Consider the following 13,335-nt stretch of genomic DNA (forward strand, 5'->3'; position numbering starts at 1 on the left):
TCCCCCATCATGCAGTGCTTCCCTGCTTTTCTGGTCCCAGAGTTCCGTGTGGTTCTTGTCTTAGAATCTCTGTTCTCCCTTCTGTATGCTAATGGAGATGCCTCCCTGTCCCATCTTCGATGCAAATGAGGTTAGGGAATTTCCTTAATCCTGTCACCCTTCTCCCAGGGGTTTAGGTGTGTCTCCCACTGCCTTTTCATTGATTTTTGTAAGTCTTTCTTCTGGTTCAAGCAGAGGCTGGGTGGGGGAAGGTCTTTTGTGAGTCAGACAGGCTGGGTACTGTGCCCTGGTTCCCCAAGAACACAGAGCTGATAGATAACGCTTCTGCTGCTGGTAGCGGAGCCCCCACAGCTCCCAGCCACCGCAGGTGCTCCTCTCTCCACAGCTCCCCACTGCTGGGCAGCAGGGGGACCCCGAAGCTCCCGGCCACTAGGCAGCACGGGGACCCTGAAGCTCCCAGCCATGATGGGCGGTGGGAATCTCCCCAGCCTCTGTGGGTGGCAGGAGGATCCAGAACTTCTCTGCCGCCATGGGTGGTAGGGGACCCCCAGGGATGCACAGCCGCCAGCCCACGGGGGACCCCACAGCTCCCTGAATTTTGGTTTTTAATCTGTTGCTGCTGCGGATAGCTGCTAAAATCAGGGGCAGCTTGTCTGGCCAATCTTTTCCAGTGTAGTTTACTACCTTCCGCAGCACTTCCTTCATGGTACGGTTAATGCGTTCTACCTGACCTGAGGATTGGGGTCGGTATGATCTATGAAACTTTTGTTTGATTCCTAAGGCTTGCTACATCAATGTGAAAATTTCTCCCACAAAGGTCCCCCCCCCCCGGTTATCAAAATCTATTATCTCAGGGGTACCATATCTACACACCACCTCATTTAAAAAACTTCTTAGCCACCACCTTGGTGCTGTTGGTTTTAGTAGGAAATACCTCTACCCAGCCTGAAAAAGAATCAATTATTACCAACCGGTATTGAAATCTTTCTTTACTTTTAGGCAACTGGTCAATAAAATCACTCTGAACTCTATGCCAGGGCCTGAGCCTTTGTTGGTGCATCGTGAGTTGCCACCGGGGGGGGGGGTCGTGCTTTATCCTGTGCACACCCAATGCAATTCCTTACTGGTGTTAGGGGGAGGGATAGCTCAGTGGTTTGAGCATTGGCCTGCTAAACCCAAGGTTGTGAGTTCAATCCTCACAGGGGGCTACTTAGGGATCTGGAGCAAAATCAGTACTTGGTCCTGCTAGTGAAGGCAGGGGGCTGGACTCAATGACCTTCTGGGGTCCCTTCCAGTTCTAGGAAATAGGTATATCTCTATATATTTTTTATTTTATGTTCTAACATCCTCCTCCATGGTTTTCCATTCTGCAACTTGTGGTTCCCTTTACTCCAAAATTCAGCCATTCCAAATCATATTTGGACACTCCATGCATCTTATGAGTCACCCTGGCCCCCTAACACAAGATCCGGGGGGAGACCCCTAATGTAACACAGCATGAACATTTGCAGTGGCTTAAGCAGCGGCAGGAAGATAAGACCACTCTTCAATACAGGGTCAATCAAGCTATTGAACAAATGGATAAAAAAATTCATGTGCAGAAGCATACCAAAGCGGCCCCATGGTAAACAGGGGATCAAGTTATGTACCTTAAATTGGGGAAAAGGGACCACTCCCTGGAATCAAAATGGACGGGACCCTATTCCATAGTGGACCACCTCAGCCCATTGGTATACCGTATTGAAAAGGATGGAAAGTCGAAATGGGTACATGTTTCACAAATTAAACCTTTTGCTTGATTAATAATGACTTGGACTTTTTACTCCAGGAGCATCGGATCACGACCGACAGAGCCCGACTCCCCTCTGCGACCAATCTGGCTGGCCACTAGATTGATCCAGACTTTGGACTGGTAACTATAAACATCGACTGGGGAGACTGTGTGCATGGTGTGTGTGTGTGTGTGTGTGTGACTGAAAAGCATATGCTAACTGCTGTATTCTCAATAAATGTGGTGTGTTGCCTTCTCCCCTATAAAAGATCTTGTGCACTTTGTCTAAGCATAACAAGAGCGCCCAACTGCAGCAGGAGGGGGGGACTGCAGCAGGCTTTCGGGGGACCCTGAAGCTCCCAGCAGCTGCAGGCAGAAAGGGGAACCCCAGAGCTTCCAGGTGCTGGACCCTCCTCCCTTCCCATTTTGTCAGGGATATTTTTAGTAAAAGTCAGGGACAGGTCATGGGCGTCCGTGAATTTTTGGTTATTGCCTGTGACCTGTCCCTGACTTTTACTAAAAATACCCCTGACACAATCTCAGCCTTAGTGATAAGGAATGAAAAACCACTGCCCTGATTTCCTTATCAGAGACTTTGTCACTATAATATTTCCCTGTCAATCTGTTGCTGATGTTTCTGGCTGTTTCTACACTGCACTTTTGGTGTTCAAACTTTTGTTGCTCAGGAGTGTGAAAAAACGACGCTGAATGACAAAACTTGTAACGACCAAAAGCGCCAGTATGGACAGCGCTTCATCAGCGGGATGAAGCTACCGCCCCTCCTTGGGGGTGGTTTTATTCTCTCACCAGGAGAGCTCTCTCTTGGTGACAAAGAGCAGCTATACTGCGTGTCTGACAATGGCATGGCTGTAGCGGCACCGTTGTAAGGTGCGTAGGGTACACATTGCTCCGTCTCTGACTCATTTTTATTTTTATTGACTCTCAGGTTAAAAATAAACAAAACAAACGGATCCCTCATTGTTTCAATGGACATTTCAGCTCATTACCTCTGGATTTGTATATTCCTGTCCCTGTGTCTTGGTTTGTGAGTTGGAAGCAAGTAGTGTCAAATTTTATGCAGTATGTTTTGCGCACAAACAACAACCTTTTTGCCCAGGCTGGGTTCCCTCAGCTTGCCTGGAGTTTCCCCAATCCTGTTGTTGTTCATTAGTGGTAGTGGGTAGAAGGAAATTTGATGTTCACTTTTTAAAAATTCATAACTCAAACAAATTTGAAATCCTTTCCCAGCCATCAGAACACCCCAAATGGAGGGTATGTTCTATAGTTATATTTCACCAACCCAGTAACAAATGTGCATTAGGTGAAGCTTTTTCTCTGCTTGGTGAGTTACATGGTTCAGAACAAACATTTGACAGTTATGGTGCAAACATTTAAGTATTACCTTATAGCATGGGATATAGACATTATAATTAGGATAAATATATGCAGCAATTTACAAGCATTTCATGAAGTCTAAACACTAACAACATTGTTATAAGTCCAGTACCCATCTTAACCATGCTAACACATAGGTGAACTAGACTGGTTCCCAGCAATGCGTTTGTCATTGCTTGAATGAGGCCTAAGGCCTCAGGAAGAGGTGATCTACCAGCGACTTTGGGAAACAAGGGTTCATTTTGACCCAGGCACAAAATGTGGATCCAGAGATGAATCTGAACTTCACCAAAATATTGGGGGTTTTCAACTCCAAAATTTTAGTTGAAGCTTCATCTCTAGAGTTGTTTTGCAAGCAGAAGTATTTCAATTGCAACCTCATGCTACATGTAGCAAAAACCCTTGCAAAACAATTCATGGACACTATTCAGCAATGATTGGAGAGCTGTATTAATGGCAGATGCGACAAGCCGGTCTGATCATGAGTGATCAGATCTGCAGAACTTTAGGCAAAGTTGGAGAGCGGATCAAGGAGCTCAACAATCAGTCTTGAGCAGCTAGTTTTGATTATTTTTGTATCCTGTTTTCTTCCAGCTGAATCTCTAATTTGACAATTTTGGCATCCCAACAACTTCAGGGATGGAAAGGAGGAAGACATTCTGCTTCAAGGCTCCACCACATTTATTAATATGCAGCCAAGCTCAACTGAGGATGATATTCTGGGAACTAGAGTGGCCCTGAACACCTGAGATGAGACACTACCAATCTGCCTTCTTTGTATCATTCAGTTATTCAACAGCAGCACAAAGATTCTGACTGGTAAATTGTGGGGGGAGCAAAAGTCTCATTTTGTGGTTACATCTGCACATTTCTCAGTCATATTCCCATGGATTTCCCAGCTGTATCGCATAGCAGGGACACATCTGTATAGTCTGGAATTTAAAATCAAGTGGATAACAACTACTAGCAATGTTTGCAGCATTTCTGTCTGGATTCTTCCCCCAAATTCTGTAACTTCCAGGGAGCTTATGCAAATTAATTTTCCTCACAACATACAATCTGGCCAGAGATAATGAATGATTCTGATCAGAGGCAGTCTGATTCAGTAAACTGAGCATTGGGCTAAAAGCCAGGAATTCTAGTCCTGTGTCTGCAAAAATTGGAGATGTAATGATAGATCAAGTAGTTTTAAACTCTGCTTCTCAATTTTTGTCACCTAAGGAATGGATAGAATAATATTTACATACCTGACGGAATAGTTGTGAAGATTAAGTATTTGATGTTAGGTCAAAAATTTTCAGTTGAAAGTGTTTTTTGATGGAAAATTAGTTGACTTTTTTGTGAAAAGTGTCTGCTTTCTGTAGAAAATTTTGACTTTTCAACAATAAAACAAATGCCAAAAACTGAAATACGTAGCTGAAAGCTTCAATATTTGAGTTAGGGCATCCTGTCATTGTACCTCATGGAGTTGTAATTTGACTTCCTCCTATCCCTATTCACCTCTATGGACCAGGCTACTCAGCCAGACTACATTTCCCATGATGCACCATAGTAAGGGACTTTGAATGGGAAGCAACTGAAAGGTGCAACTGCCTCCCTTACCATAAGTGGAAACCATGGTGTATCATGGGAGATGATAGCTGACCAGAGAGCCCAGCTGACAGAGAATGGGAGCATGAGGCATTGAAACTAGAACTCCCATGCGACACAACAGGAACATTTCCAAACAGAAATATTTTGATACAGTTGAACTATTTTGGCTTTCAATTTTTTTCCATAGAAAATTTAGACTTTTTAAAAAAATTTAATCTAATTTGTCCTCAGTAAAACAGTCTGGTTTGTGGCAGGCTCTAGTTGATAGCTGTACAGATCCCTGGAAATATAAAGCACTATACAAGTGCTAAGTACCATTATTCATTTCTAAGTACGACTCAAAAGATTTGTAGTTCAAGCACAGTTTTGATGAATATCCAAAAGTTCAGAATTTTATCCAAGTTACCCAAACCTTACAAGTTCCCAAAATTAGACCAGCAATTTCACAAGAAAATGCTTTTTCATGAGATTTCCAGCACCTCTGCTCCCAGACAGAAATACCCTCAGCGTGAACTATTTAGCAGTATCACAGCAGTTCTGGTTCTGGTTGGAACACAGACATTCAAAAAGAACACAAAAATAAGGCAAACCCCCACCAGTATCAGATATTTACCAACGTCAGAAAAGGTTCCTTTCAGATTCCCTTCATACAGCATGTTGTATAGGCCTTTACTGCTGAACATAGGGTAACCAGACAGCAAGTATGAAAAATCGGGATGGGGGTATGGGGCAATAGGCTTCTATATGAGAAAAAGCCTCAAATATCAGAACTGTCCCTATAAAATCGGGACATCTGGTCACCCCAGCCGAACATGTGCATCTATAAGACACTATCCCCACAGCATGCTGTGTATGACAGCTTAAAATAATCAAATGATTATTCCATTCAGTTTGTTTAAGCTCTTCATCAACTGAATGTGGTTTTAATGAACAGAGGCTCTCTGCTGAGCTAGTCCAGACTGCAGATGAAGAACATTGCAGTAGAAATGTTTACATTTTTGTCAACCCAGTTTGATTTTCACTCCCCTACATTTTCCGGTTTTCTGTTTATTTGCATTTCCCATACTGAAAGCATTTCAGTGTCTCAGCGGTGCATTACACTGTACAGCTTATGAAACTGTGGACCTGATTATAGTCTCAATTCTATAGTCTACCTGTGAGCGAAAGTCTCAAACAGATCAGGTGGTTTCCTTTCCTCCCCTGGCTAAAGTGGAGTTCCAGCAGGAATGAATTTAGCCCACTACATTTAAATTTAGTTAGATGTTCCTCTGCCTAGTCCAGCTGTTCAGAAACAAGCCTCAAATAATGCTTCAAAGAGATTTTTTTCTTAATTCAGACAATTATTCTATATCAAGGTACAATTCATTACAATGCTGCACTGTAATGTTCCTATTAATGCTCTAACATTGTATATAGTATTTCCAGATACACAGCAGAAGTTTATGAAGCTTCAGTATTAGTTCATTGACCATTAACTGTGTCGTGGATTGGTCCCACATGCTCAATCTGCCTGCCTTAACAGTCAAAGATGTTTATCTTCACACGGCCTACACTTTGCCGTGGTTACACTGAAGCAGACAGAGTTTTTCCCATGACCTCTTTTGGAATGAAGGGCTTACCATTGCTAAAGCATTGTTACCAAACCGAGCTGATAATAGAAGAGAGTTCTAATAGCAATCCACGTTGGCCAAGCAAACAGGAAAGCTAGAAATACAAACACAGCACCTGTGCCAACAGCTGTTGCAAGGGGTTATCTGATAAGCATAGATTAGATTTGGAAACATTTCACATGGTGTACACACTGTATGTTCTCTCTAGATTAGAGGAAGTACATTTGCATAGGCGGCATCTAATAGATTGCACTGAGGTACTATAGCATGGAGGTAGCTTAAGGTTAGATCCCAGGCCACTAAAATGGATAGAATGGCTTCTATTGACTTCAGTGGGGTTTGGATCAGGCCTGTAGAGAGATGCTCCGAAGATATTCTTCTTGAAGCGTCAACTATTCTAACATGGCACTGTTTAAAAGATGTTCACCTAAATAACAACATTTAGGGCATGAGCATAAGGAATATAAGCAAGAAAACAACTGAACTACCTAGCTTTGTGCTCATTTTTCTAGTTGTTTACATTTTGTCTGCATTTCCACAAGTCTATCTTGTGTTGCTTCTCCAGAAAGTTAGCTCCCTTTTTTATTAATTTGTGTTAGTGAAGGATTTGGGTTTTTTTTAATAGACAAAGACATTTAAATTGTGCACCCCTAACAGTGGGTGCAAAGTGGAGTGAGAATCTAAGCTTTGTCTTTATGGCACAATCTAGTTTCCAATGTGCATCCTCATTTCAAGGGCAGGATCTAGGCCATAAAACAGAATAGTCCTCCTCCAAGCAGCTCTCCTTACTATCTTTAGTGTATTTATCCTCACAACACCCATGCAAGGTATGGAAGTGCTATTAGCCCCATTTTATAGATGGGAACTAAGACACAAGGAGGCTAAGAGACTAAACCCAGGGTCACATAGGAAGTCTGTAGTGGAGCAGAGAACTAAACCCCTAAGTCCTAGGCTAGTGCATTAACCACTACACTATCCTGCACATCTACCAATATGATATATGCCACCATGTGCTAGCAATGCCCCTCTGCCATGTACATTGGCCAAACCAGACAGTCTCTACGCAAAAGAATAAATGGACACAAATCAGACGTCAAGAATTATAACATTCAAAAACCAGTCAGAGAACACTTCAATCTCCCTGGTCACTCGATTACAGACCTCAAAGTCCCAATACTCCAACAAAAAAACTTCAAAAACAGACTCCAACGAGAAACTGCAGAATTGGAATTAATCTGCAAACTTGACACCATTAAATTAGTCTTGAATAAAGACTGGGAGTGGATGGGTTATTACACAAAGTAAAACCTATTTCCCCATGCTAATTTTTCCCCCTACTGTTACTCACACCTTCTTGTCAACTGCTGGAAATGGGCCATCTTGATTATCACTACAAAAGTTTTTTTCTCCTGCTGATAATATCCCACCTTAACTGATTACTCTCATTATAGTTAGTATGGCTACATCCATTTTTTCATGTCCTTTATGTATATATATCTTCCTATTGTATTTTCCACTGCATGCATCCGATGAAGTGGGTTTTAGCCCACAAAAGTTTGTGCTCAAATCATGGGCGGTTCTAGCTTTTCTGATGCCCCAAGCACCGCAGGCAGGCTGCCTTTGGTGGCATGCCTGCTGGAGGTGCGCGGGTCCCGCGGCTTCGGCGTACCCGCAGCTGAATTGCCGCTGAATCCACGGGACCGGCGGACATCCCGCAGGCATGCCACCGAAGGCAGCCTGACTGCCGCCCTCACTGGGACCAGCAGGGCGCCCCCTGCAGCTTGCCGCTGCAGGCACGCGCTTGAAGCGCTGGTGCCTGGAGCCGCCACTGGCTCAAATATATTTGTTAATCTCTAAGGTGCCACAAGTACTCCTCGTTCTTCCTCTGTTTGTAATCCTTGTCCCTGTTTGTTTGACTAAGAATCCAAAAAGTAGGTGCTTCTCTAAACCTTATCAGAGTTAGCCAGTCTTCTTCTGTCCACTGTAGCAAACTGGCTTTAGCATGTGATGACAAATAGGATTTTAGATGAAAAATTTCCAGCCCTCCTTGTTTCCAGCTGGGCTGTACAATATTATGAGAGTTGACTTCTTTGCATTGTTCATTTGCTTTTCTTCCTGATCTGCACCATTTAGGTTGTTACCATAATTGGAATGTGGCCAACAGCGCTGGGGTGAAAGTGTGCCCTTTGTGAAAAATGCCATGGGCTATTTAATGGTCAGTATCTTGGTTTTATATCTCACCTGGAATCAGCCTCTCCTGCAGCACACTACTCCACACAGAGGTGGCGGCTCAAAACTGATTTAAAAGAAATTCACCAATATCACCTACCTCAAAACACTAGGATTTTCCTTGATGGGCCCTCCTTAGGTTATAGCCCTTTGTGTGGCCAGCCATTAGTGCAGATGCATCAATGCAAATTCATAGTGAACGCAGGATAAACTGCTGTAAACCAGCATTTTCATTGTTATATTTAACTGTGTTTCAATGAAATTGATGCAAATAGTGGCTTTGACTGTCGACATTAGAGGTTTGCTGCAACTACACCTAGGGTGACCAGATGTCCCGATTTTATAGGGACAGTCCCGATTTTTGGGTCTTTTTCTTATATAGACTCCTATTCCCCCCCACCCCCGTCCCGATTTTTCACACTTGCTGTCTGGTCACCCTAGCTACACTGTTGGCTGAAATCAGGGCAAATTCCCGCATAAATAAAAGCTTGAGATTGGATTTAAGCATTCCAGTGCCAAATCACAGGCTGGGTCAGGCAGGGACTGTGTCCTTCTGTACATCTGTACAGTGCCTAGTACCTTTTGGATGCTTCTGTACTACCAATGTTAAATAATTAACACTTCAATGCATAGTCCAGGTTCAGCAAAGAAAACTGTTTCAAAACTTTTAGCTGGAAACAAACTTTCCATGTGAGCTAGAAAACCATTTAGGGAAAATAACAGCTCAGTGCTATGTTTCTACACAAGTTCAACAGGAAACGATATCATTTTTGAAATCTGGTTGCCTGGTTTAGAAACATCTTTACTTTGGTGTTTAACGCAAGTAATTAAGTTGCAACATTTGGCATCAGAAAATAGTGTGGGAAGCAGAACATTTCCAGGAGGAGGTTATATTAATGTAAAAAAAATCAAAGCTACAACCTTATAAGGGGAACTTTCATTACGTTTGTCTGGAAAACCCTGGTGATTTTTCTCTCTCAATCTTTAAAGGGAACATTTAAACTGTCTTTTTAGATCAAAAAATATTTCCACCATGTTTGTTTCCTTTTCAGAAACAATGGTATTAATTAGCCCCTATCATTAGAAATTATATCTCCACAAGAAAATAAATGGCAGCTGTTGTTTCTTTGCATCAAATTTCATGTTTGTTAGAGATGTGAACATAGTAAATTATTCTATTTTTGTGAGGAATCGTATCGTTGCCATCTGATATTTTTTACAGTCTATTCACTATTATCTGAGATAGATGAGAAGCAGCAAATAGCTCTAGTTGAAAAGATTAGACTTTTGAGACTATATTGTGTTTTATTTCCACGATTCTCTACGTAATTGTTTCTGTAACCTCTTGCTCAGATACACTTTCCTCTCTTTTTCAGTCATGGGGGACAAAAAAAATCCCAATCAAAAGATGAGCATGGAGTGGACTGAATGGCTGGGAGAATTAATACTGGGAGCTTTGCACCTCCTGACGAGAATACTTTACATTTACACTGTATGTTTTCAAATTACTTTACCTGCTAGGTAAAGCTTAAAATCAGTTATTCAATGTAAGCAATACAAACCAAACAAATCCAAAAGCCAATAAATATTATTTAACAACTCTCTCCTGTTATTTAGCCTATGTGAAAGGTGTCGATGCTCACACCTAATTCCTGTGGATATGTTTTAAAGTTGTCCACTCTATAAAATCCATTATCAAACTTGGCAGTCTTTGGAGAAAGGCCAGTGACTGAATGGGTCATGGAAACTGGGCCACACTCTCAGATAAATGGACAAAAGGATAATGGAGAGTCAAGGTGAGTGAGGTAAAATCTTTTATTGGACCAACTTCTGTTTGTGAAAGAGTCAAGCTTTTGAGCTAAACAGAGCTCTTCTTCAGGTCTGGGAAAGGTGCTCATGGTGTCACAACTAAATACATGGTGGAACAGATTCGAAGAGACCATTCAAGATGAAGTGGCCCATTAACACATCTCCAGTCACAGGACAAAAAAGGGTTAGTAGGTTACAGATTGGTGTAACAAGCCATAAATCCAGTGTCTTTATTAAGAGCATGATTTGTAGTGCCCAGAAATTCTTCCTTAAGGTGGCCCATGAAGAGGTTGGTATATTGGGGGCCCAACCTACTACCCATCGCTATTCCCCTGGTTTACAAAATATTTGTTGTTGAATATAAAATTGTTATGGGTGAGATGAAATGGATGAGTGTGGTGTTGTGTTTGGGGTGGAGATCTGAGGGTTGTCCATTGTCTTTTAGATATTTGAGGCAGGCAGCGATGCCGCCATTGTGAGGGATGTTGGTGTATAGGGAGATGACACCCACGGTGGCAAGAATGGTGTTCTGGGGTGTTGCTAATATTGCAGAGTTTCTGGAGAAAGTCAGTTGTGTCCTGGAGGAAGCTGTCCCTTTGTGTGATGTTTTCTATGAGTCCCAGTATTCTTTTAGCAAGAGTGCCATGGCCAGATATAATGGGTCTGCCTGGGTACCCTTGTTCGTGTATCTTAGGGAGCATGTAGAAGGTCCCTGGAATGGATTTGTGGGGAATGAGGTTGTAGACTTTCTCTTGGAGTTGTTTGGGGAAGGATTTGATGATAACCTTTAAATTTTGTGGTGTGGGGCTGTCATAACAATAGAGGGAAGGGTAACAGCCCTCCTGTGTACCATACTATAATCCCTCCTGGCCAGAGACACCAAAATCCTTTTACCTGTAAAGGGTTAAGAAGCTCAGGTAACCTGGCTGACACCTGACCCAAAGGACCAATAAGGGGGCAAGATACTTTCAAATCTTGGTGGGGGGAAGGCTTTTGTTTGTGCTCTGTGTTCACTCTTGGGACTGAGAGGGACCAGACATCAATCCACACTCTCCAAATCTTTCTGAACAAGTCTCTCATATTTCAAACTTGTAAGTAAACAGCCAGGCAAGGCGTGTTAGTTTTATCTTTGTTTTCTCAACTTGTAAATGTACCTTTTACTAGGGTGTTTACCTCTGTTTGCTGTAACTTTGAACCTAAGGCTAGAGGGGGTTCCTCTGGGCTCTTTAAGTTTGATTACCCTGTAAAGTTATTTTCCAGCCTGATTTTACAGAGATGATTTTTATCTTTTTCTTGAATTAAAAGCCTTCTTTTTAAGAACCTGATTGATTTTTCCTTGTTTTTAGATCCAAGGGGGTTGGATCTTGATCCACCAGGAGTTGGTGGGAGAAAGGAAGGGGGAAGGTTAATTTCTCCTTGTTTTAAGATCCAAGGGGTTTGGATCTGTATTCACCAGGGAATTGGTGAAGAGTCTCTCAAGGCTACCCAGGGAAGGAAATTAGCACATTGGGAGTGGTGGCAGCGGACCGGATCTAAGCTGGTAGTTGAGCTTAGAAGTTTTCATGCAGGCCTCCACATCTGTACCCTAAAGTTCAGAGTGGGGAAGGAGCCTTGACAGGGGTCTTCTCTGAGTTCTTTGTAGTAGGTGGTGTTGGAGAATTTGCCTCTTTGACATAGTCATCACAGATGAGTACTACAATGGCAACACTTTGGCAAGGCATATGAGGGATTTCACACTGCTGTTCATGGCACTATACCTGTTCAGCAGATAAAAGGAATCCTATATGTAAGCAAGTGTAGTCGTGCGGCTGCCCCACTACAAGGTAAAAGGGATTAAGAGCAGCTGAGGGAGGCTGGCGACATAGTTGGCCCCAGGGGTGGCTGGCTTAATCAGGCCACATCTGGCCTGGATAAAAGGGCTGTGGGGCCAGGAGACAGAGGAGTCTCACTCTCGCCCTGGAGTGGGAAGGGCTGGCTGCCTGGGAGTAAGGTAACTGAAGCGGATCAGTGCTGGGGAAAAGGGCAAGAGGAGCTGGGGAGCTCCAGCCTGGCAACTTGGTAAAAGCCTAAAGGGGGTACTGGGGCTACAGAGGTGCAGCCCGGGGATAGGCAGAGGTCCTACCCCCTTGCCAGTGATGAGTGGCCATTACAGACTGCAGTCTGCCCCACAGAATAGGGGCTAGATGATGCCTGACAGTGGCCACTGAGGCAAGGTGAGTATAGGGGATTGGGGTTCCCCTGGGAAGGGAGACCCAGAGTGTGGGGGCGCTGGTGTGGGCAGCACCCCTAGGGAAAGGGATACCGGGGTCCAAGAGGGACACAGGGCGAGACACCGGCCAGCAGGGGGCGCTCTGAGGCTGAGGAGCTAATTCCCGAGACTGACCAGCAGGAGGCGCCATGGCATTGAGTGCTCGATTTGCTACAGCAAGTAAATGACCCAGAATACACCATCCACTCTGTGCAGGGCCGGATCCTCAGCTGATGTAAATTGATGTCGTTTCATTGACGTAATCTGCAATTAGTTACATTGAGTTCAATGAAACTCTGCTGACTTACACCATCCGGGGATTTGCCCTGCCTTTGTAAAAAAGGATTACAGTCTCCAGAGAGAGGACTGGGATTCCTGCACCTTTCAAATTCTTGAAAATGTATTTAAAAAAACAACCCAAAAACCTGAAAAAGAGAGTTTCAGCTGCTGCTAGAATGGCTAACATGTAACCCTCTGCACAGTGTTTGATCTGATATTTAGCCTTGTGCTGCTGAATTCAGAATTTTGATAGATTCTGTTTGGTAAATGTTGAAAATGTAATAGAAAAATCTTCCTTTCAGCATGGAGTTTTTGTCCAGCTTTCTTGAGGTGACTGGATTGCTTACTATTCTATTATCACCCTGGAATTCAGGGCCAGTTAAAACAATGGATTTTCCATA

At 43.2% G+C, this 13,335-nt stretch overlaps 1 long non-coding RNA gene across 1 annotated transcript; it reads left to right on the forward strand.

The window, feature by feature from the left end:
- Positions 1-830: 830 nt before the first annotated feature.
- LOC135972804 (uncharacterized) lies at positions 831-10,280 on the forward strand. Its single transcript, XR_010589331.1, has 3 exons — positions 831-1,912; positions 3,761-3,985; positions 9,975-10,280. It is a non-coding gene; the product is annotated as an uncharacterized LOC135972804 (long non-coding RNA).
- The last annotated feature ends 3,055 nt before the right edge of the window (positions 10,281-13,335 follow it).

The sequence above is a fragment of the Chrysemys picta genome, chromosome 7 (genome assembly GCF_011386835.1).
Source record: "Chrysemys picta bellii isolate R12L10 chromosome 7, ASM1138683v2, whole genome shotgun sequence".
In the NCBI taxonomy this organism is placed as follows: Eukaryota; Metazoa; Chordata; order Testudines; family Emydidae; genus Chrysemys; species Chrysemys picta.